The following is a 25286-nucleotide window of genomic DNA, read 5'->3' on the forward strand; positions in this document are numbered from 1 at the left end:
TATATATATAAAACCAGTAACTAATTAGAAAATACAATGAAAGAAGTCATTCTGTTTACAAAAACAATGATAAAACAGATGTACCAATGACATAAATGAAGAAAAATATGTAGGTTTTATGTAAAAAAGCCCTTGAAATTTCCTACTAGAGTATATAAGAAAAAAACAGAAAGACACACTTTGCTTTAAGTAGGAAGATTCAGTATTACCAATATTTTAATTTCCCTAAATTAATGTATATGAATATCTATGTATCATATATTCTATGTATATATATACATAGAATGTATCTATGTATCGAATATATATCAAAATCAACATGACTTTGTTTGAACCTGACAATTCTGCACTTAAATCCATACACAAAATTACTTATGAGTATCTGAGCCAGATAGTAAAATATATCATGAAGCCACAACTAAAATAGTTTCTGCATTAAGAAGAAATAGAAGTTCACTGGTTTAGGGTCGAGATCCAAAATGCATCTAAAATACATATAGAAATAATTTAATGTGGGTGCCTGGGCAGCTCAGTGGGTCAAACATCTGCCTTCAGCTCGGGTCAGGATCCCAGGTTCCTGGGATTGAGTCTGGGGGTGGAGGGGGCGCTGCTCAGTGGGGAGTCTGCTTCTCTTTCTGCCCCTCCCCCCTGCTTGTGTGGAGACTCTCTCTCTCTCTCTCAAAAATAAATATATAAAGTCTTTTTTAAAAAAGAAATAATATGATGTAAAATGAGGGTGGTATTTCATATCAGTGGAGAAAAGACATTATTCAATAACTATTGAGAGAACTGACTATGTATTTGGGAAAAAAAATGAAGGTGAATCACAACCTAATTGCTTACACCAGAATCAGTTCTAGATGAAGCAAATATAAGAAGGTTAAAAATGAGTAAAGAATATGAAGAGACCATTGATAAATATAAATGAGTAATAGACTTATCAAAGGAGGTTCAACCTTATGTATAATTTAAGAAAAACCAAAGTAAAAATGTTATCATTTTTTTTTTTTATCTATCAAGTCTAAATGCTGTAAGACTGTCTATAAACACTGTGAGGTGGCTGTGCTCTCTACTTTTCTGGAAAGGTTAGCCAGCATCACCACAGCTCAGTTTTCAGTAACATCTGGGAGCCCACCTGCTCCCTTTGTAACCAGTTTCTAGCTATAGACATCCTTTCCTGTTAAAAATGTACGAGACTTGAGAAAGAAACTTCTCAGCCTTTCATCCCTAACCATCTCATTACTTAACGCTACACATAAAGACTTTGTTTTCAGAAAACAAAGCTGGGTGAGTGCTGGCAATGGAGGACAGGAAAGAATTGGTTGTGGCATTAGAGGCATCTGTCTGCCTAGAGGCATGTTTGAATTTCTGACCGCATGGACATTTTCATATTTTAAAAGAAGTATAGTGGAACAGAGTTGGTGTTAGTCATGCTCTGCCTTGAGGTGGTGAACTGGTCCTGGGATTGGGTTCAGATGTAGGTACTGTCCCCTGAGAGAGCTCTGTGAACCGGCTAGAACACGTTAGGAGAAATAGCTGTGGCATGAAGGGTATTTGCAATCACATCAGAACTAGCACCTGAATGGGGTATATCAGTGGATAAAGAGGATCAAAATTATAGCCGTATCCACAGTAAGAATCTGGAAAAGGTATTAAAACATTGGCTATGAGCTCAAGGGATATGACTGAATCAAGGAGGACATTAAAGAAAATCATTTGGGAAAAAAAAAAAAAAAAAGGAAATCATTTACGATTGAGGAAAGAAGGGAATGCTAAGGAGCAGGTCTCCAGGGAGGCTGCCATGGGCAAGGAGTGAATTCTTTCTTCGAGAAAGCTGTTCCAAACTCATCCTGTTGTTAGGTTGCATAAGGGAAATGAAGATAGAGATTAAGCTCAGGGCTTCGCAGAGGCTATCGTAATCCTTACTTGTACTCACTGTTCTGAAGAGTCCGCAGATATTTGAAAAGACAAGAAAAAGAATAGTTCTATATAATTTTTTTAAAAATTTTAAATAGGTTGTAAAGTCAGCCACCTACTTTCTTTAGAACTATCCTGGGGTACCAACCAAAGCTAATCATTTGTCACTTCTAAAGGCCACAGGACCACTTTTTATTACCTTTTCGATTTGGCTTTGCTCTCTGCTTTTTTCTAAAGGTTAGCCAGATTTACCACATCTCAGCTTCCAGGAAAACCTAGGGAATCAGTCCCCTCTTTTCGGCCAGCTTGATGGATTCCAGGCAACTGTTTCTAGATTGCAAGAATAGAAGTGACCTTGGGATGAAGGTGGTAAAGCAGCTTTGATCTGACCTTTCCTTTCTGCAGACCACCAAGTCCTGAAAGTGAATGTTTAATACCCCTGGGAAGATTTCTGGCCTCCATTCCAAACAATTACTGAACTAATCTAAATTACACAAACACAGACCATTTATCAAGGTCAGCCTGCAACGATTTGCATATCTAGGCAAAGTGTTCCCAGTACAGAGGATGAACTGAGGATAAATAAAGCAGAAATGAGGTGCTGATTAGTCAAAAAAAAAAAAAGACTCATTAACTATCTAACAATGGGAGAGTTTGCAGGTCAGTTAACTGAAGAGTTATTGTTTTAGTAATACAAGATAAAAAGGCATTTTTCTTCTTTTGTAATGACTCACCTAAGAACAGGTCCCTTTGTAAGTGACATCTGACAAAGGATTTTAGCATTTCTGTTGACAAATAAGGTTAGAAGTGGAGGGAAAGAGGCCTAGCCAGCCTAGTGGAAGGGATGATGGAGAGAATACTTCCAACCCCGAGACCAGATCCAACCCGCCCTTTTAGGCCTTATTTCCTAACAGTAAGCATATTTGCAATAAGCAAATACCCTAAAACTTAGGGGCCCCCAAAAGACTGCCCTCCCATTCCACATACTCAACTGAAAGATTTCTATCAAAAGTGAGTATCAAATAAGCCTGTCCCCCAAAGGGAAATAATGTATGATTCCACTCACATGAGGTGCCTGGAGTAATCAAATTCATAGAGACAAAAAGTAGAATCGTGGTTGCCAGGGGCTGGGGGGAGGAGAGTGGGGAGATGTTGTTTTATTGGGGACAGAGTTTTAGATCCAGCGGATGAACGACGTTCTGGAGATGGATGGTGATGCGGTTGTACAACAATATGTATTGTTAACTTACTGCACTTTACTGTAAATTGTTACTTACTGCAACTGAACTATATACTTAAAACCGGTTAAGATAGTAAATTTTGCTCCACAACTTAAAATGAGCAAAAAAATTAAGATCAATAACATATTTATAAAGAACTAACTATTACAGTGATCATCTGAAAAAATCCACAGTTTGGGGGGCACCAGGTGGCTCAGTTGGTTAAGGGATTGCCTTTGGCCCAGGTCATGATCCTCGGGTCCTGGAATCAAGCCCCAAATCAGGCTCCCCCAGCTCTTCAGGGACTCTGCTTCTACCTCGCCCTCTGTCTGCCACTCCACCTGCTTGTGCTCTCTCTGTCTGTCAAATAAATAAATAAAACCTTTGAAAAAAAAAATAGCATATAGTAGGGGCTTCTGGGTTGCTCAGTTGGTAAAGTGTCTGTCTTCAGCTCAGGTCATGATCCCAGGGTCCTGGGATTGAGCCCCATGTCAGGCTCCCTGCTCAGCTGATAGTCTGCTTCTCCCTCTCCCTCTGACCCTCCTCTGCTCATTCTCTCTCTCTTTCTCAAATAAATAAATAAAATCTTTTTTAAAATCCCCAATTTTGTATCTGCCATGTGACAGTCTCCTCTAGAATATTATTTTTAGTCAAAGAAGCTTGACATTAGGTTTATCATCCTTGACTATGTTTGCCAAAGTCAACCAGGAAGTCAGGGCCGTATCCACAGGTCATGAGTTCAGAGGACTGGATGGGGTCAGGCAAGGGAGGGCAGCCTGAAGGGGTAAAGGTGTTTGCCTTGGTCCATGCTGAACAGAAGAGTGATGAGGGGGGTAAATATTAAAGTAGATCTTATAATAGTAGGTCTTATAAAGTGGTCTAATAATAGAAGTAAGTAGGAAGAAGCAGGCTTGCATTAAAAAAAAAACACACTACAACATTGCGGAACTATGGATAACTTATTAATGCTACCTGAGAACTATAAATTATGATGAAAACCAAATGTCTACTGCTTTGCATATTTTTAATAAGAGAAGCACAGCACAATTTTCACATCCTCAAAGGAAAGCCAACCAGGAGTATGTTCTTTACTGAGTAAAGAGCAAGAGAGTTCCCACCAGCTTCATAGGCAAGCAACCAATGCTGTCACACAGGCTTCCACACTCAGAAGGGCCCTGCACTTGGTTTCAGGCTGTGCTGGGTTCTCTTGAAATCTCTAATGCTTTTTGAACAATGTCTCACTTTGTGCCGAGTCCCGCAAATTATGTAGCCAGACCTACCGACATTAGTCAGAACATCAAACTACTGCCTAGGTTAAAATATGAGGGCAAAATAAGGAGGTGGATTTGATAGCCTAATGTGGGCAGATAAGGTATATTTTAAAAAGGACCTGGGGTTGATACTGACCACCCAGAGGGTAGGAACCTGGTGGAATCAAAGGAGGAACCTAGATAGGGCAATGTGTGGTATTATAAGAATATGGGACTCAAAGTGTGACTGTGGGTAAACTGCTAGGGAGGGAGTTCTGTGGTCAGCCGGTGTCACTACACCATCTTGAAATTGCATATGCACATTATTTCTACCTTTCTACTCATGCCATCATTGCTGCATGGAGGAGATCCTGCTTAAAAAAAAGCCAAGGTTCTGTCTCCTATTCCCAAGCAAGTTGGCTTAGGATTGCAGGGTCTCCCATACCTCCCACCTGGATGTCTTTTTGCTTAGGGGTAAACCCAGAGAGAAGTGCATTAGACCAGTCATGAGGCATTAGACCAGAGAGTTCAGATAACTGGACATTGGAAAGGGGAATGGGATTTCTGAGCTGCAGACAGGACTTAGGGGCAGAAGGGAGAGAGTAGGGCTCCCTGGGTGGGATGGCATGATACAAAGGAAGATCAATCTGCTGTGTAAGAAGGACTATTGTCTCAGCAGAATTGTCTGAGCTAAGGTGTCTGGAGGGAATCTCAGGGGAATTCTGTTAGTTCTGAATTTTGGTTCACTTCTCCGGGGCCCAATGAATATTCCTGTTGGTCTCTTTTAGGGGAAAGAGCAGCACCCTGATGGCAGGGTGAGCTGAATTCAGTGCCTGGAATTGTCGTGTAGTAGATAGGACACCTTATGTAGGTTACTTTACCTTTCTGAGCTGAGTTTACATTTCCTCATGTTATAAGACAGATAAAACATTCATTCATATTGTTACTGCGAAGATTAAATATGCTAAGTATAGAGCACAAAATAGATCCTAACTGACTCATATCCATTATTAATAACATCAGTTTTATGATTATTATTCAGATAACGAGAACTAAAGACCTATCAAACAAAGGAGCACAGATGTCTATAGGAATTAAGGTGAACAGAAAGATAATTGCTATTCGTTTATACAATCAACATATCATTATTTATTTATTTTCAGGTTGTTATTTTCTGTGGACAGATGTAATTAATTATGCATTTTAAGACTGAAAATATATCTAAATAGTAGCCTTACTACTGTTAGGATCTCTTTTATATGGCAATGCAAATAAGATGACAATTAGGACAATGTAACTTCTTCTCCTCCACTAAGATTATTCATTTCTTTTCTAGAGAAACAGTATTTTATAGCTAAAGGGGACCATACAGATCATCTACTAATGTTTTTTCTTTACCAAGTGAAGAAATTGAGATCTGTGAAACTGTCTTTTCAAGTATTGGACCATTTTTCCCTAAAATTTTATCAGTTCAATGAAAATAGAATTATTTTATTTTTTCATTTGTTATCTTTAAATAAGTTAACTGAAATCATTTCGATGTAAGTCTTAGCAAGGAAACAAGACTTCTCTTATTTGTTCCTACTGCTCTCCTCTTATTATGCTCCTGAAATATTATTTTGGACAAATGCTTGGTAGCACATTTCATTTATCCATGGCATGCTGCTTTAGTAATGGTGTGTATCACTTGCAATATTCTACAAATGCGGATCTAAATGAATTTACCTGCACAGCATTTCATTCCTGCATAGTAATGCCTATTCTGTGTCTGTCATTCATAAAACAGGTAAGCAGGGTTGTCTGTCATCGTCCTTCAAAACAGAGTGTAGTCATTCAGAATCTCTGCTCCAAAGTACACAGACAACATGGAGTACACAAAGTGCACACGGGTCTGTCTCCTTTTCTCCTCTATCTCTCTCTGTCTGTCTCTCTTCATTGTCCCTCTGTCTGTCTCTCTTCTTTGTCCATCTCTCTCCCTGTCTTTCCCTTTGTCCATCTCTCTCTCTTTCTCTCTGTCCATCTCTCCCTTTGTCTATCTCGCGCTCTTGCTCTCTTCTTCCTCATAATAGGAAAAGTACTTAGTCTCTCTGTCTCCTAGACTCTTGCACACACTGCGCTCACTCGGTGGTTGGAGGCAGCAGGACACGCTCAGTTCCTTGTTTCACAGATGGCGTCACTTTAGCATACGTTGCTGGGTTGTTCCTCGTATCAGATGCAGCCTGACCAATTCCCTTCAGAACACAACTTGAATCAACAGAGTGATTTCAGAGTCGAGTGCTTACTCTGTAGTTGACAATCTCTATGGATTTTAACTGATGAGCTTTCCAGTGCAGGCGAAAAGATGCCATAGGCCAAGTATAAGCAAATTCTTCAGCTCACTGAAGAGGCATGATGGTGGTCCCTTTGCAAATGGTTGTATGAAGTAAGCAGATCATTGAAAAGAATGCCCCTCTGAGGTATGCCATGCGAGAAGAGATCATCTTTCAGTGCCACTGAATCAATGCTTTTTTTCTGATAAGGACAGTGATTTGCTATTTGTTTAGATAATTCATTATAATTTATTTATAAATCTTCTCCATCTTGATTTTATCCAGCTGATTTTGTAGACACATATGCACACACATGCACACACAAATTATTAAAAAAAGGGACTTTTCTTTCATTGTGTAATCTTGCAATTAAATCATTACTACCTATTTCATGATCTTTATTCCATGGCAAATAGTCTTCTAAATTAAAAGTTTGAAATTTTTCCCACAGGTAACAGATTCTGGAAGGATTTCAAAAGCCATGCATTTTAAACCTCTACTTAGGCTACAAAGATGTAGAAATAAATTTGAGCTCCAGAAAATTCACAGCCTGTGATAGAACCATAAAAATCTCAGGTGTGTTCCCAAGAATACTCTTCAGTTACTTAAGGACACTAAAGTTTTAAATATTTATAAACAAAAAAAAGTTTTGTTTCTGTGAATTATTCCTACCTTTCAATATAACCTCATAGTTTTGATGGTATTTGTGTGTTCTGTTATTAAGGAAGATCTCTCACATTATAAATCCCAAATTTTCCATATATGAACACAACAGAGTTGTGGAGACACAATCACTGAGATAATTGGCTAATTATCTTATATTTAGCTCTGTTCCCCAAAGAATTTAAGGTGGTAGCAATCTTAATTAAGATACTTAGTTCCCTCTTAGGGAACTTGCATTTTGCTTAATAATAAAGGTGATTTTTTTCTCTTTTTTTTTCTCTATTTTTAAAAATTTCTATTCTATTTCTCTGTTTTTAAAAATTTTAATTCCATTGTGGTTAACATAGAGTGTTATATTCGTTTTGGGTGTTCAATATAGTGAATCAGCAGTTCCATATATGACTAAGTGCTTAGTGAGGTAAGTGTCCTTTTAATTTCACCCATTCACCACCTACTTTCCCTCTGGTCACCATCTGTTTGTTCTCTGCAGTTGAGATTCTGTTTTTCTGTTTCTCTCTTTTGTTTTCCTTTTTTTTTTTCCTTTCTTTTCATTGATTTGATTTTTTAAATTCCACATATGCATGAAATCATACGGTATTTGTCTTTCTCTGACAGGCTTATTTGGTTTAGTGTCATATTCTCTAGATTGACTCATGTTATTGAAAATGGCAAGATCTCATTCTTTTTTATGACCAAATAATATTTCATTGTGTATATAGAAACACACACACACACACACACACACACACCACCTCTTCTTTATTTATCTATTAGTAGACATTTGGTCTGCTTCCACACTTTGGCTATTGTAAATAATGCTGCAATAAAGATAGGGGTACATATGTCCCTTCAATTTACTGTTTTCATATTCTTTGGGTAGATACTCGGTAGTATGATTCCTAGATCATAAAGCGATTCCACTTTTTAACTTTTTGAGGAAGCCCTATACTGTTTCCCACAGTGGCTACACTGGCTTACATTTCCACCATCAGTGCATGAGGGTTCCCATTTTTTCACATCCTCACCAACACTTGTTGTTTCTTAAGTTTTTGATTTTAGCCATTCTGACAGATGTGAGTTTATAAAGCATTGTGGCTTTGATTTACGTTTCCCTGGTGATGACTGATGTTGAGCATCTTTTCATGTGTCTGTTGGCCACCTGGATGTCTTCTTTGGAGAAATGTCTGTTCGTGTCTTCTGCCCATTTTTTGATTCGATTATTTGTTCTTTGGGTGTGGAGTTTAATAAGTTCTTTATAGATTTTGGATAGTAGCCCTTTATCAGATATGTCATTTGCAGAAATCTTCTCCCATTCAGTAGGTGTCTCTTTGTTTTGTTGATTGTTTCCTTTTATTTTGATACAGTCCCAATAATTTATTTTTGCTTTTGTTTCCCTTGTCTCAGAAGATGTATCTAGAGAGAAGTTGCTAGGGCCAATGTCTGGGAAATTACTTCCTGTGCTCTTTTCTAGAATTTTTATGGTTTCAGGTCTCACATTTAGGTCTTGAATCCATTTTGAGTTTATTTTTGTGTATGGTGTAAGAAAGTGGTCCAGTTTCATTCTTTTGCATGTAGCTGTCAAACAGAGGTGATTTTCTTATAAGAGTTAGCAATCATGGGATCAAAGTGAGAAGACAATGTTTTTATTTTTACTTTTTTTTTAAAGATTTATTTATTTATTTGACAGACAGAGATCTGTCAGAGAGAGGCAGAGAGGCAGGCAGAGAGAGAGGAAGGGAAGCAGGCTCCCCCCTGAGCAGAGAGCCCGATGCGGGGCTCCATCCCAGGACCCTGGGATCATGACCTGAGCCGAAGGCAGAGGCTTTGACCCACTGAGCCACCCAGGCGCCCCGAGAACACAATGTTTTTAAAAAATCAGAGAAATAGCCAAAGACCTTTAACATCCTCTACCATCAGAATTTTTCCTGTAAATTTTTCTTTACTCAGCCTTATAGCAATGGTTTCAGATTGGGCTACCATTAGAATTTCCTGAGCTTTTAAAAAACTCTGAGTCTCACTATAGAGCAGTTGAAGTAATCCTGACTCATGGAACTCCATGAGTCAGGAGTGAGCACCATGGCTTAGAGTTTGTTTATGCTTTAGTAAGAGTGTCATACACAAATAATGACCATACAGTCATGGAAAGTACTTGACCTATCTTCCAGTTGGACTCCTACCTGGGCATTGTGATTAAAAAAAAGAAGAGGAAACTTTGGGAGTAGACTGTGTTTCACTTCAAGAGGCTATAGAAACTGTTTTTTTACTGAGATTATTTTAACAGCAACACTATTTAACACAAGGAACACCACTGAGGCTAACTTTAAAACAGAACAGATCAGATGAGTTCTTAGTGCCTCGGAGGTGATGGCATTAATTACTATAGTTTCAGTATTGTACACCTGAAACTAATATCATACTGCATGTTAACTATAGTGGAATTAGAATAAAATATAATAAAATAAAAATATTACTGTAGTTTTAGAAACTTAAAAAACTTTGTTTTTGTTTGTCTTTGGATTAGGAATAGGGGCATTTGTAACTTTGGGCTGATGGCCAGAGGATCAATTCAGGATCAAGAAAACCCCAAGGCACAGATGGGAGATTGAGGGTAAAGACTTGGGGCCAAAAGAATGGAGCTTTTCTCCCACCAGCATTTTTTTTTTCCTATAAAATAGACTTTTTTCTTAGCCTTCAGAAGTATTGCTTTTGTTAGAAAGCTGATTCCTTTTTACCCTCGCCTGTATCTCCAGCTTTAGAGTTCTGGTTCAGTGAAATAATTAAAGCAATGTTCTTTGTTGGAAGTCTTTTCCAATCACAGTGAGTACTGAAATGACATTATTATTATTATTGCTACTGCTGTTGTTGTTGTTATTTTATTATTAATTAAGCATGGATTTTTAACAGAGATCCGCTGGTTTAGGAGTTTGAACAAACTGCATTTTTGCTCCTCTTAAAATATTACAGACTGGGGGCGCCTGGGTGGCTCAGTGGGTTGAGCCGCTGCCATCGGCTCAGGTCATGATCTCAGAGTCCTGGGATCGAGTCCCGCATCGGGCTCTCTGCTCAGCAGGGAGCCTGCTTCCCCCTCTCTCTCTCTGCCTGCCTCTCTGTCTACTTGTGATTTCTCTCTGTCAAATAAATAAATAAAATCTTAAAAAAAAATATTACAGACTGATATCAATGATACATCTTATCATTTTCAAAGCCTTACATCATAATTTATGATGGAATGTACAGTGTAGCTTCAAACTTTTACAAACCTATGTTTAATTTTTTTCTGTGAAAGTTAATAGATATAGATCAATTTAACACATTTTGGGGGGTTTCTGTTACACAAATTATTTTCTGTTATTTAAACTAATAAGGAAATTTCTTCATTACAACCACATTATTAAAAGAAATACTTGTTTTTTCTTTCTACTTGTTCAGTAAAAGATGAATGAGGTAATTATTTTAACATCTACAAGAACTTGAATCAAGTTGGGTGTTTAGCAAAATTCGTAATGGAGGAAATTGGGCCTCCCTAGTGCATGTTGGTTTAAACAGCGCAAGCTGCTCCTTTCTGAGCGCTGGTGCCGTCCCTCCATTATGAATCACAGCGTGGCCATTGACATTCCTGTCAGATCAACTTCAGAGTGCTGCTTGCTGGTCTGTGTCACTCCATGTGAGAACACAGTCTGGAATCTGCATGTTTGGTTCCTGGAGAAATGCTGAACATTCTTCTGGAAGTAGCATCCTCCTGTCCCCGAGGGCTTAATCTGTCAATTTTTCCTAGTTTAGAAAAATGCAGCTGCCTCATGGAATAGATTCACTCACTTTCTCACTCACTCACCCGTTCTTCCAACAGTTTCTGTATTCTCTCACTGTGTTCTCAACACGGTATCAGGTGCTAAGAACATAATAGATGAACAGACATAGTATCTGCCTTAAAGTTATTACAATCTAGTGGAGGAGAAAAACAAAGTCAAGCTTGCCATGTGCAGAGTACACCTCATTCAGCCAGGAAGACAAAGATGGCATCCCAAGAAGGTCACAAAGATCTCTTCAACTGTCTATGGAAGGATGAAATACAGGATGGGTAGAGAAAGCCAGTCAGTGGGTTCTGTTTTTCCCTGACCATATCTAAAACATATGCCCCTATCATTGATATTTTTGTTAAAATTCTCAAAACTATTTTCTGTCTCCTATAAAAACAGTTTATTGCTGGGACTAGCCTATCTTCCTTAGGAAAGACATGCCTGGCACTGGTTTTTTATGCATTCAAGCCCTGTAAGTAAAATCTGATTCTGATACAAAAATCGGATTTGAGTTGCACAGAAAAAAATTAATTCTCTATAGCTTTTTAATTTCTTTATAGCTTTTTAATAAAATTTTTAAGTTTACATCAAACTCTTGCACTTGTCAAAATCCAAGTGAGTTATAGCAATTAGAATGAAGTTTAGAGCATTTTTGACAACTTATCCCAAGTGATGTCTGAAAACTGAACTGCTTTTAAGATGACAATCCTGTTCTCTACACAGCATTGGCATTGGTAGATATATCGCCGTGGCATAAAGAAGCTGAAATTGCATTTCCTAGCAATTGCCCTCAGTAAAGCCTTTTCTGCATTGGGGTCAGATAGGAAACTGGTGAACAGATTTATCTTCCTTTCATTTTTATTCACTTTTCTTGCCTTTTTCCCTCTTGTTTCTTCTTCAAGGAAGACATACATGCATGGTAACTACAAGTTGTAAAAAATTTTTTTTTCACTGAAAATAAAGTGCTTTTAATTTAGGAGACAGTATTTAGTAGTATTAAGCTGTAAAGATAATTAGTCATAGGAAGAAATTTTTATGTTTTCTCAATTCTTTTGAAAACTCCATGCAGAACCATAATCATTGGGAAAAGAATGCAATAGAATTAATCTGGCCAGCATACTTATATAATTTTATTAGTATTAAAAATAATAAAATCAGCAGACCCAAAGTAAATGGATATATGGTGCTGTTTTATTATTATTTCCAAAGGCTGAGGTAACTAAAATTTCATGCATGATGTTGTAAAAATTAAATGGGGCACAATAATTTGAAAAATGAGTTTTTTCTTATACGAGTTGGCTTTTTCAGCTCCGTGTACTTGTTTAGAAATCACTCTATCTCCTGGTTGATATTACTTTAGAATGATCAAATTTCTATTTGAATTTAATAATGACACAGTGTTTTGAATTTTTCAGAATGAAAGTCTGAGACATAAAGAGCTTTAGTTCTGTTTGATTTGACTTTTCCTTTTCATTGGCTTTTGAAAGTTTTGTAGACTCTGTTCTGGTTAGTCCACTCGAGGTATATGGCATTACCCATAATCACCCAATCTGTATTGAACCTGGAGTCAGACATAATCAAACATGTATGGAGAGCCCTGGAAGATTGGTCTGTCAAGATTCCATTTGCATGATGGAAAGAGGAATATTTTAGGAAATTATCCATCCTACAGGAATAGAATGTTGACATAGAGAAGCTTCATAGAAGTAGCCTATATATAAAACACCAGAAGACCAAGGTATCTAGAACAGAAAGAATGAGGATGGGTCATCCTTGTACCAGACCCAGAGGGGAAGCAGAGCTAGAAACCTCTTCAGCAGCAGTTAGCTGGAGGCAAAACCAGCAGTTGTGACAGAGGAAGAAAAGGTTAATGAGAATTCTCGGTGGCTTCCAGTATGTTCCGAGCAGGCTCATGGACATTGTCCTCTGTAGTCAATATCTTTTGTGAGTCAGAAAAGAAAAAAATAAATAAAGGAAAAGGCAGATACTACTTGGTAAAGAGAGAATTGAGTTTATGTGCATTTGTGATACCCACTTGTTACTTCCCAATGTATGTGTGGGGTGTATGCGTGGCGTGACAAGGCAATTTTTTAAGACTAAGAGGTCCTGAAATGCCTCAAGTTTTACTCTTCTTCTAGAGGGTATCTGAGGGAAGATAAATTTATGTGCTAGGATAAGACAAGAATGAAAAATTATAAGATTAAATATAAAACAGCTAAACAAGAAGAGTGGCATTTATCAAACCACACCTAAACTATACATAAATGCAAAATTATAAAGAGCATAACGTAGTTAAATTAAGTTCCTTGCATTCATTTAACATTTATGTTATTATCTTTTGAATGAATCCATGGTGTCAATAGCATCTTAGGAAGAAATAACAGAATTTTTAAAAAGAGGGCGGGACACCTGGGTGGCTCAGTTAAGTGTCTGACTCTTGATTTCAGTTTCGGTCGTGACTTCAGGGTTGTGGTATCAAGCCCCGAATCTGGCTCCATTGGGAGTCTGTTCCTCCTCCCCCTGCGCACTCGCTGTCTCTCTTTCTCTCTGTCAAATAAATAAACAAAATCCTAAAGAAGAAAAAGGAAAAAGAGTAAGAGGAATCACAGTAGTGCCTCACGGAGTATTCTACTGAGTTACTCTAAACTGTTTTGTTCTATTTATGTTATTTGGAGTATTTTTTCCAGTGTATTTCCAGCTCTGACTTCCTTTCTAAGCTACAGATCTGCTTCCAGTTGTCTTCTGGACATCGACTCTTCAGGATCCTATAGAAACCTCATCCTTAACAGTCAGAACTTATTTCATTGCCTTACCATTCTCCTTAAAATTGCTCTCCCTCCTATATTTTGTTGTTGTGGCTGTGGTTGTATTTCATGATGTCATTATCCATTCAGCTCTCCAGTGAGGAAAATAGAATTCGCCTTTTGCTTCTCCCACACTTTGGTTCTCATATCCAATATACTGATTGGATTATGTCTTGCCTAGACTTTTGCAATAGCTTCTTAACACAAGACCCTCCCCACTCTAGCCAAAAATCTACCTACATTATTATTATAGCTATCTTCCTGAAGATAGATCTGTTCATGCTGTTCATTAACCCCCAAATCTCTGTTGGGTCCATTGCATGTGGCAGAAAGTCCAGTCTGTTAAGCATTGAACATAAAGCTCTCACACATTGGCCTCTCAGTCTCATCCCTTTCACTCAGATGCAGCCACAGTAAACTCCCCTTTCCCTGCCCATTTGGATCTATTCCTATGTTCTTTAATGGTTTCTTCAGTTGGCAAAATCTCAGCCAGCCAGGCTTAGTCATCTTTTCTTTTTCTTTTTTTTTTTTTTTATTAACATGTATTTGTTTCAGGGGTACAGGTCTGTGAATCATCAATCTTACTCAATTCACAGCACTCACCATAGACATACCTCCCCAATGTCCATCACCCAGCTACCCTATCCCTCCCACTTACCCCAGCAGCCCTCAGTTTGTTTCCGAGATTGAGAGTCTCTTACGGTCATCTTTTCAACAGAGAACAAAATCACTCTCTCTGGGAAGCCTTCTTGAATGTTCTCAGCCACGATTACTCTTTTCCTGATTTCTGTCCCTTGACACTTTACTCCCTACCTGCAACATAGCACGTACTATATTTATGATAATTTATCTCTCTTGCTGTCCATGTCTCCATTATACTGTGAGATGCTCTAGGACACAGAAGTGTTATAATCTTTGTGTCCCCAGAACCTTGCAGGGCATTGACACAGTGGCTACAGAGTAAGTGTGACTGACTTGACTGAATGAAAAAGCATAGTGGAATGACTGAGGACACATAGTGTCAGAAAGCAAAAGGACATGAGGACAGAGTGTGGCTAAATGTAAAATAGAACATTCTAAGTGTCAGAGCTTTTTTAGGAAGTAGCAAAATAACTTCTCTAGAAATGCTCACAGAGTAGTTGACCGCTTGTCAGAAGCTGGACAAAGGGTTCATGTATAAGGTAATTCAGTCAGAAATGAGTATGCTTATAGGTATAAAACCCTTAGGTCACCTTAGGATTTCTAGTAATCAGTAATATCTACCTTTTAACACTGGATTTTTAAGTTTATTTCCCATAAATAATTGGGAATGTATTCAGATGGAACTAAACAGAGAAAGGAGGAGTGATATATCAAATAGATATAAATGACTACCATAATTTTTAGAATATTGCACATTAAACCGCAAATACCCTGTTTCTAAGATTGAGAACCCCTGGGGATTTGCATAGCAGTACTCTCCAGTATAGGGAGCAAATTCCTCCCGCTCTGGGAATCCTGACTTCTAGTTTGGCATTAAGGGACATTGCCCAGCCTGTACTTGGAGTTAGTCCAACACTGTCTGCGTCTGCTAAAATGTAACTCTAATATCCTCTGGGTTTTATAATAACATAAGTAATAATAATGCATTGTTTTTATATAGCACCCACCTCTAAGAAGCAGAAAGTGTTGCATGGACATTATCTTATTAAATCTCACAGCACACTGGGGTCATTGAGAGAACACAGGTGATATTATATCCTTTTTGAACCCAGAGCTGAAATGGAATTACTTCAACCAAAAGTAAATAAAAGTAAGATTGAATAAAAGCAAGATTTATAAGAAGCTATACGGTTAGAGTTTAAAGGAAGAAATTGACTATGTTGGAATTAAAGAGAGATATAAAGCTCCCCCCCCAAAAAAGAACTTGCTCAGAAATGGAAAAGTGACTGGAGTGTGCATATAAATATTTGTATGTACAAAAATAATATATGAATACTTCAGAAATTTGAAAAGCAAGAGATTTTTAACCATCTGTAATTTTACACCATAACAGAACAAATTTGGTGTATTATCTCCATGTCTTTTGCTAGCTTTTATTTTGTTTTGTTTACGGTGTGTCTGCTCTTCCACTTGAATTATAGTGCATATTCAATTCTGTATTATGTATTTTTTGCTTAACAATGTATCATAAAGTTTGCATAATTATAATTCTGAGGAGTTATATAATTTTCTGTGGAATGATATACCATAATTTGCTTCCTTCTTCTATCACAGGGTTGTTTCCACTTTTTCACCTTAATAAATAACAATACAGTGAAATCTATCTTTATGCCTAGGATTTTTCATTTTGTAAATTATTTCCTTAGCACAGAAGATTTTCGGATGTAGAATTATCAGATTAATATGGATGTGTAAGTACATTAAAACATGACTGTATAAACATGCTCCCAAATTAACATGTAAATGAGAAAAAGAAATAACAAGAAAATAACTTTCTCTAAAGACCAACTGTATTTAGAGGTTGCTAGAGCAGCTCTTAAAGAGCAAAAAAGCAAACAATATTTTTGTCTATGAAACAATTGGCTTGCTCTTATTTTCCATCACATTTTCATTTAATTCAATTACTTTGACAGTGTGAAGCCAGATAAAAAAGAAAAAGTTGAATCTAAGAGAAAACACAAATTCGTATCAGATGTGGAAAAGCAGATTTGCTTAAACAGCATATAATTTCTCTGCCCTCTTAATTTTAATGTACATGGTTGAATGTTCTTATAATTAAGAAAGTGTATGTGTGTGTGTATAACAATACTTGAAGTCCTGTTCAAGAAGGTAATGAAGTTTTCTTATTATTTATAGAGGCATTGGGAAAAATGGTATGTGCATAACTATTTTCTGTGGTGAATTGTTATATGGTTATCTGATTTATGCCATAGTCATTTACCAAAGTAATTACCTCAAGAGTCAAGGATAAAAAATATTGGCTTTGGTTAAAGTAAACATTAAAAAATATTGATGTGTGATGTAAATACTGACCAAGGAAACTACCTGGCTAATGTTACTCCAAATGGCATTCAATCTAAATGATGACTAGAGTTTGAAGTCAATACTAGCTTAAATATGAAAAGGCATGCAGCCTTAACCATGGACTTAGGAATCTTGAGGATTTAATCACTTTTCTCAATAATATTCTTGCTGATCTTAGGTCAAATGCCCATTTATATCTGTTTTATAGTGGAAAGCCATGTTGCAAATTGCCTCAGGGTAAAGTGGGACACACACAAAAAAATGTTTTTGCTAGCTCCCAGAAAATTTGCAAACCATTCCCACTTTTATTGTTGAGCAGTGGTATTCAGATGATATGTATTGAGCATTGTGGCAGTTCTCTAGGTTGCATTTTCTATATTACTACATATTCAGTAAGCAGGGCCTATCTTGGGGAAATAGGACTGAAGTCAAAATGTTGTAAGAAAAGTCGATCTGTGAAAGATGATCTTTAGATAACCTAAACCTAGATAAACCAAAGTTACTGGGAAAAGTTCATTTGTTCTGTGTTTAAAACCAACAACTCCACAAATTATAGCAAAGACAAGCAGTGGATATGGTTATCTCCTATTCCTACAGCAGGGTGATGACCTGTTACATACTCTCAACAGCCTGTGGTCACTGTAAAACTCACAGTTTGAATGAGGGACTACTTTTCCAGTAGGTCCATGGGAACCTGCCGTATGCCTGTGTTACTGTCCTTCCACATTACCCTTTAGGTACTGTTTAACTGTTTACCTCTTCTGTTAAAGGGTAAGTTTCTTGGAAGCAGGAAGTATTTAGTATTCAAGGCCTTAATCCCTTCTCGGCCTTTTGGCTAAGATCAAGTGTAGTATTCAAGGCCTTATACAATTTCTGGCAGATTGTAAGCACTTAGTAAATATTGGTGAATAATCAAACAATTGAGTTTTTTGGTTTTTTGTTTTTGTTTTTTTCTTCCTACTATGTATTCAGCATTGTGTCAAAGACTGGGTATACCTTTAAGGAGCATATAATCATGATGTAAATGTGAAAAGTTGATGAGCACCACGCAGCAGTTTGTCACTGAGCTATAACAGAAGAGTCTTTGGTGCTAGCACTGAGGAAAAAAGCCAGAAAGAGATACATATACCAAAACTGTGACACCGTGTTGTTTAAGTGATTGACGGGTGGGCATGATCATACAAGTTAATCCAGAAGTACCCAGGTCTGCTTCCACCATTATTTGATGCTTGTCCAATTTAATTACTCAGCTATAAGCTCCAAGAAGTCCGGGTGTACTTGAGTATTTTTCACCATTGTATTCCTAGGGCCTAGAAGAATACATGAAGGAGATAATTGAGTACTTGCTTCACTCAGTAGTCTCTGGTGTGTGATTGGATCATTCCTACCCACAGTTGTCAGCTCAGGTGTTAATTAACCTCTACCAAGATACCTCCTCAAGTGCCCCCTCTGTTATTCTTTCTCAGTCCCTAATTTACTTCTTTTGCAACAATTATTACCACTCATTCAACTTATTAATTTTTTTTCAACTTATTAATTTTTTTATCTTTGTTCCCACTAGATGAAAGCTATGTTAAGGATGGGAACTCTCTGTTGATCTAGTTTGGCCCCTGTGGCATCCATAGCATGTATCACAGCACCTAGTCCTTTCACTGAAGAGGTTCTATCCTTATAGAGATCTTTGCTAATCTATCTAAAGTAGCTTCTGCCAACCAGTCATCCTGGTTTATTTTTTTTACTACTAATCATTTTTCTGACATTAGTCTGATTATATTTTTATCCTACATTCAAGCTGTGAACCCCCCAAAGGCAGAGCCTGGAATCTGATCTACCGGGTTCACTGAGATATCGCCAATGCTTAGAAGAGGGACTGACACCAACAAATGTTGAGTCTACAGATTTTTAGCAAATAAAAGACAATAGCATAAAAAGGAAAGACAAGATAAGTTTTCTTTGAAAAAGGCAAAGAAATTAGCTATTAGCCAGGAAGCCAAAACAGGTATTAGTTTAGAAATGTTGGTGAGGGGCGCCTGGGTGGCTCAGTGGGTTAAAGCCTCTGCCTTCTTCTCAGGTCATGATCCCAGGGTCCTGGGATCGAGCTCCGCATCGGGCTCTCTGCTCAGCAGGGAGCCTGCTTCCTCCTCTCTCTCTCTCTGTCTGCCTCTCTGCCTGCTTGAGATCTCTGTCTGTCAAATAAATAAATAAATAAATAATCTAAAAAAAAAAAGAAATGTTGGTGATAGAAGCAACATCTAGTTTCAGTGGAAAATTCTAACTGGAGATCAGGGTAGTTGAGGGTATGAAGAAGAAACAAAGTAACAATTGTGGGCAAACATCTCTATGTAGTTCAGTAGTTTCTTTTGGGGATTCATGGCAGAGACACAAGAAACTGTGGTTAAACCAAGACAGTAAAAGTCATTTTGAACAAGGACAATGTAAATTCCTACTCACCTTCATGAGTGCAGCAGAAAGAACACTGGGTGTATATGGGGCTGGACAGAGCCTACAAGTGGCTCCAGTCTTTCACTTATTAGTTGTATTATAGTGGGCAAGTCAGGCACCTTCTCTGCACCCCAGTTTCCACAATTGCAAAATGGAGAAAATAAAAAGTCCCTCATAAATTTTTTAAAAATAAAATAAGGAAATGTATGTAAACCACTATGCTTGGTACAGAGATTATTTCATTTAGCTCACTGAATGGTGGCTGTTGTCATAACTGTTCATCAGTTATAGCGCCTGGGGAGAGATGTGGCAAGCAGAATATTTAGTAATATTAATAAATGGAAATTTATTTCCTTTTACTGAAATAACTTCAGAGGACATCTCTTTATTTTGGATTATCACATGAGTAACCTACTGACCATGCTATATACTTGTCAATGAGGGCATGCTGAATGATAAACCATTGATTTGAAAGAGAAAAATTCTTAAACATTGTTAATTATAATATTCTTTCACATCGTATGTCATCAAGGCTTGGGAAGTACAAATGAAGAAATCTTTCACTGATTCTGAATTAAGTGGCATTACTTGCAGGTGCTTTTCATGAAAATAGCTTAACATTGTTCATATGTACTCTTCCCAAGAAAGAGATGTAAAGAAGTACCCATTTCTGGCCAAGACAATCAGGTATCTGAATTAAAAGGCAAATGATATGTGGTTAGTAGAAATTTTTAGTCTGTATATCACTGTTAAAGAGTGCATTTACTATTTTAAAAGAGAAATGCAGTATTAAAAGTATAGATATCTGAGTTAGAACTGGGATGGAATTTAGTCAGCAAATCACTTCTTTATAAAACAATTTGGAAACTTTATTCAGAAAATTAATTTCTGAACATAGTCTATCACCTGAATGGTTTCATAATGATGTTTATTTGCCAACTTCTTCTCTAGTGAGAGGTAATGAATCAAGTGTACTTGGGTTTATATAAGAAAAATAACATATTAATTAATTTATGTATATATGTTGCACATATCCATAAAGGAAAGCCTTTGGCAACTGGCAAATGTAATAATTTCACATTTACCTATGACTCACCAAGTATAATCCAATGCTTGAAGGCAAAATCTTATGTTTTTATGTTTAGTTTCTATGATTGCTTTCAGATAGCTTTTCTGTGCATTAAAAGTCAATTTTCAGAACCATAGGCTTACCAATTTTATGAATAAAAATTTTATGAGATATTACCCTGAGGTAGCATATAATCATTTTCTGATAATTTTTAACACCTTCCCAAAGTCCACTGTTACTTTGTTTCCATATATGCTTGAGGATATTTCTTGGAACATTTCTAAATATGACACATTTCATTAGAAATCTGACATATTACACAGAGATATGAAGCTCCAACCTCATAAGGTTACAATGTACTTGCTAATATTGATTACACTGGCATTCTATTTAAGATCAAATATGAAAAAGGGCTTTGAATAAAATTACTAATAATGTTATATTTATGGAAATTGTGTCATCTTCTACTGATCATAATTGTGAACAAGAAGAATTAGTCCATGAAGTAAGGGGTTCCCAGTAACACAATAACTTGAAACAGTTCATTGACACACAGAACAAGGAAAACTTGTTATAAAAGAGTTTGTGAGATTGCTATGCAAAAATACATATATTATCCTTATAGTTCTCATTCCTGTGTTTCAGCTCTGCCTCATCACCTACATAGTATAAAAGTTTATCATTTAATGATATGTGCAGCCACAATATGTGAGGAGCACAAATCTTACCTTCATACAAGTTCCAAAGGAACATAAAAGTTGTCTTTTTAGGAAGTTGCAAAGTTTGATAACCATCACTAGTGGGCACTAAATCATCCCCCAATCCATCCTGTTTTCCCATGCAGTGATATAGGAGTCCGACATCAGAGTGCCTAAGCACTGAAAAATAGCTGTGAATAATAGCCTCAGGTGAGAAAACTGAAGTGCAGAGAGGTTGGGGAGATAGTATTCATTACTAGAAATATTCTAAGTTTAGAGCCAAATCTATGCATTGGCAATAAAAATTCTAAGATGGTCATAAACCATCTAGAGTTAAATGCGCACCTCAGCCTGCACACTTCGCAGGCTTTGTCAATGACTTGCAGGGTAAACATAGACCCACCACCATGCCTTTACTTTGCCATGGAAGTTAGGTAGCAAAATAATTCTTGGAAAATATTATTTCAAGATAAGCAGCAACATACCATTAAAAGGAAACTTTTCATTACAAATATAAGTTAGCATGAAACAGGAACACATATTAGCATGACAGTTGGCTTTTAGGTAGGAAGACAGTTGTGACATTAGAGCCTGATGGGGAAAAAAGGCATGGAAAAGTTTGATATGCTGTACAAAAATGTTTTGGGGGTCAGACTGACCTAGGTACCAATCATTGTGGTGTCAACCGTGCAGTACTGGGCAAGCTACTTGACTGCTTTCTGATCCTCAATTTACTTCCACGTAAAGTGAGAAAAAGCCCACCTACCATATATATTTGTAGGTGGTTCAGAGTGGATCAGATACTTGACATAATGTAAGCTCATGACCAATGTTGGTTTGTGTAGTCTGAACAGAATATGAAAATTTAGTTGATCTCAGCAGGTGTTTTCTTTCTCCTAAATTAAGAGTTCTCAATTAGGGGGATGTAATGAAAGACAATTCACAAGTTACTGATTAAATTATATCTGTCTCTCTCTCTACCATTAATCCATTGGGTAACATGGGTGGAGTCTTGCAACCTCTCTGCCTCTCATTGCCTATAACTGTAAAAGGGAAAGGTTAGCGTATTTCTTTATTACTGCCATTTGATATATTTTGAGAATAGATGCTTTGCATATAGTGGGCATTGAATAACTGCTGAATTAGCTGAATAATAATGTGATGCCATTCTATGGGGGACTTGAATGGGCTAGTGAGAACTTCTGCAAGAAATGTAGACTTACCATTCTCTCTGTGAGTGCTATGTGAAATCTACAGGCCAAGTCCACTGTCACCACCCCTGCGTTCTCTGGATGGATTATGTCAATAAAAAGGCAGGCAAGTACTAACATGCATATAAGTCTTCTTTACCCTAGTATATAAACTTGTTCTCCAAAAGGACCCCAAGGGGGAAAATACCTCCCCCATAGATAGTTAACAAGGAAAGCAAGGTATTTTAGGTTTTTCTTGGGCATTGACCTTTGGACTAACAATAGTTTCCAAAAACTTGTTCAATTCACAGAGGGTATAATTCTCCAATAACATTCTTTCCATCCCTCTACCCTGCCCCTACATACCTTGTTTTCCCAGTCTTTGCCCTCTTACTTGAAGGTTGATCATTTGTCTCTAAAACTCAGAGGATGAATATTCTTGACCTAAAACTCATTGAAGAAAGGCCTGAAAAGTCTAACAGTTCAAATCCATTGCTCTAAAGGTTTTTCTTTCTGTTCCTTTTATCACTGGGTGGTCCAGGGGGTCAGAGGCAGAGACTCTGTGATTGCTCCAAAATCCAAAATCTTTATTGAAAGGTAAAATGGGAGAAAACCACACTGGGTATAGAGCAGCAAGGATTCAACTTCTTGTCTCTCAAACCCTGCTGCATTCTAGACACAATGAACTTGGCCCAGTGTCGCTTTGTTTTGTTCTGTTCTTCAGGAAAATATCTATTTCAACTTTGTAAACAGCGATGGTCATAATATTTACCAACTGGCGCAGCAGAAGTACTGACCAGTCAGAGTAGACATCGGCTTACAGACAACCAGAATACCCATATTGGTGGACACCAGATTTTAACATCATCTTTAAACATAAAAAGGGTATCTTAGGTCTCAGATTCCCTTATTCTACCAAAATTCAATTTATGTTACACTAAAAAAAAATTTATTTGAGATTAGTGTAATCATAGTTTCTTAGCAGTTACTGATTATTTTTTTTCCTGTTCTCACTAATAACTCCTCATAAGAGTTCTGTAGTGTTGCCTCTACTTCTCACCCCCTATTTGCTTTTGAACAGACTCCAGTCAGGCTTTTGTCCACAATATCATCTTCCTCTGGAGCTCAGAGGTCCTGTCATGATCAACAACCTTGTAGTTACTTTTCAGTCTTCCCACTTGATATTTTAGGTTCATTCAACAGAATTAATTACTACTTTGTTCTTGAAACGCTTTCCACCTGGCTTCTAGGATTCTAGGAGGCCACTTTCTCTTGTTTTTCTTTTCTTTTTTTTTTTTTAAAGATTTTATTTATTTATTTGACAGAGAGAGATCACAAGTAGGCAGAGAGGCAGGCAGAGAGAGAGGAAGGGAAGCAGGCTCCCTGCTGAGCAGAGAGCCCGATGCGGGACTCGATCCCAGGACCCTGGGATCATGACCTGAGCCGAAGGCAGAGGCTTTAACCCACTTAGCCACCCAGGTGCCCCTCTCTTGTTTTTCTTGTCATGTATGCCATTCCTTTTCAGTTTTCTTTACTGGCCTCTCCTCTTCCAACTTCTGAATGGTGGAGTGCCTCAATGATAAGTCCCTGGCAAGTATCTTCTCCTGGCTTCGTGTATACTCTCTTTCTAGGTGATTTTATTCAGTTCTGTGGTTTTAGGTCAGTGCACTGCTGAGTCCCACATCTATATCTCCAGTTTTTGCCTCTCCCATAAGCTCCCAACTACCTACACAATACCCCCATGAATAAATATGAATATATTTATATGAAATAAACATGAATAAATCTCTGGATTTCTTACCCACTTCCCTATCTTCTACAGGTGTATCGGTTCCTCAATCTTTCCTCACCCAGTGAATGCTACTGGTTGTTCTCACAACTGGTAAATTGGTGTTTAGTTGGTAATACCTTTAAAATACCTGTTGATCTGAATACTGGATCACACTCGTTTACCCACCATCAACTCACCGCCAAACTATTGCTCTGGTCTCCTAACTGGTATTTATTCATCCAATCGCCAGCCCACCACATTCCACATCACTCAAATGCCTAACAACCACCCTAAGCTTGCTGTTTCTTGAGCACACCCATCTCATTTCCCCCTTAGGGTCTTTGCATTCGCTGCTGGTTCTAGCTGATCAGCTTCTCCTTCAGAACTTTGCAGGACTTCTTTCTTTTTTTTTTTTAAGATTTTCTTTATTTATTTGTCAGAGAGAGGGGGAGAGAGAGCGAGCACAGGCAGACAGAGAGGCAGGCAGAGGCAGAGGCAGAGGGAGAAGCAGGCTCCCTGCCGAGCGAGGAGCCCGATGTGGGACTCTATCCCAGGACGCTGGGATCATGACCTGAGCCGAAGGCAGCTGCTCAACCAACTGAGCCACCCAGGCGTCCCACTTCTTTCATACCAATCAGCACTCCATACAAATGTCACCCTCAACAGAGAACGAACTGAGTCGCTTGATGGAGGGAGGCTAGTGGGGAATGGGCTAAATGGGTGATGCGTATTAAAGAGGGCACTTGTTGTGGTGAGTATTGGGTATTGTATATAAGTGATGAGTCACTGAATTCTACTTCTGAAGCCAATATTGGATTATATGTTAACTGAAAAAATTAAAACAAAAACAAAAAGCAAAAAACAAAATTCTTCCTTGAAGAAGTTTCCTTTTGACTAAACTAGTTAACACCCACCCCGAACTCACCGTTCTTCATCCCCCAACCCTGCTGGATTTCCTTCACAGTACTGATTAACTATTTGACATCACATTGTAATGCAACTTGCTGATTGACAGGTCTCCCAACTAGAATGTATGCTCTGTTAGACATTCCTGACAAAAAAAGAATAATAATCATAGAAATGAACCCATTGCAAGAAATCCTAGAAGTAATTTACCTTAACCACCCACCTGATATTTAGATCAACTTCA

General features: G+C 37.7%; 1 protein-coding gene and 1 pseudogene across 7 annotated transcripts in view; both read left to right on the forward strand.

Annotated features, from left to right (window-relative positions):
- TMEM117 (transmembrane protein 117) overlaps positions 1–25286 on the forward strand; it is a 522294-nt gene that overhangs the window by 476381 nt on the left and 20627 nt on the right. The window lies entirely within an intron of this gene.
- LOC122892710 lies at positions 17782–17859 on the forward strand (annotated as a pseudogene).

The sequence above is a fragment of the Neovison vison genome, chromosome 12 (genome assembly GCF_020171115.1).
Source record: "Neovison vison isolate M4711 chromosome 12, ASM_NN_V1, whole genome shotgun sequence".
Taxonomy (NCBI): Eukaryota; Metazoa; Chordata; class Mammalia; order Carnivora; family Mustelidae; genus Neogale; species Neogale vison.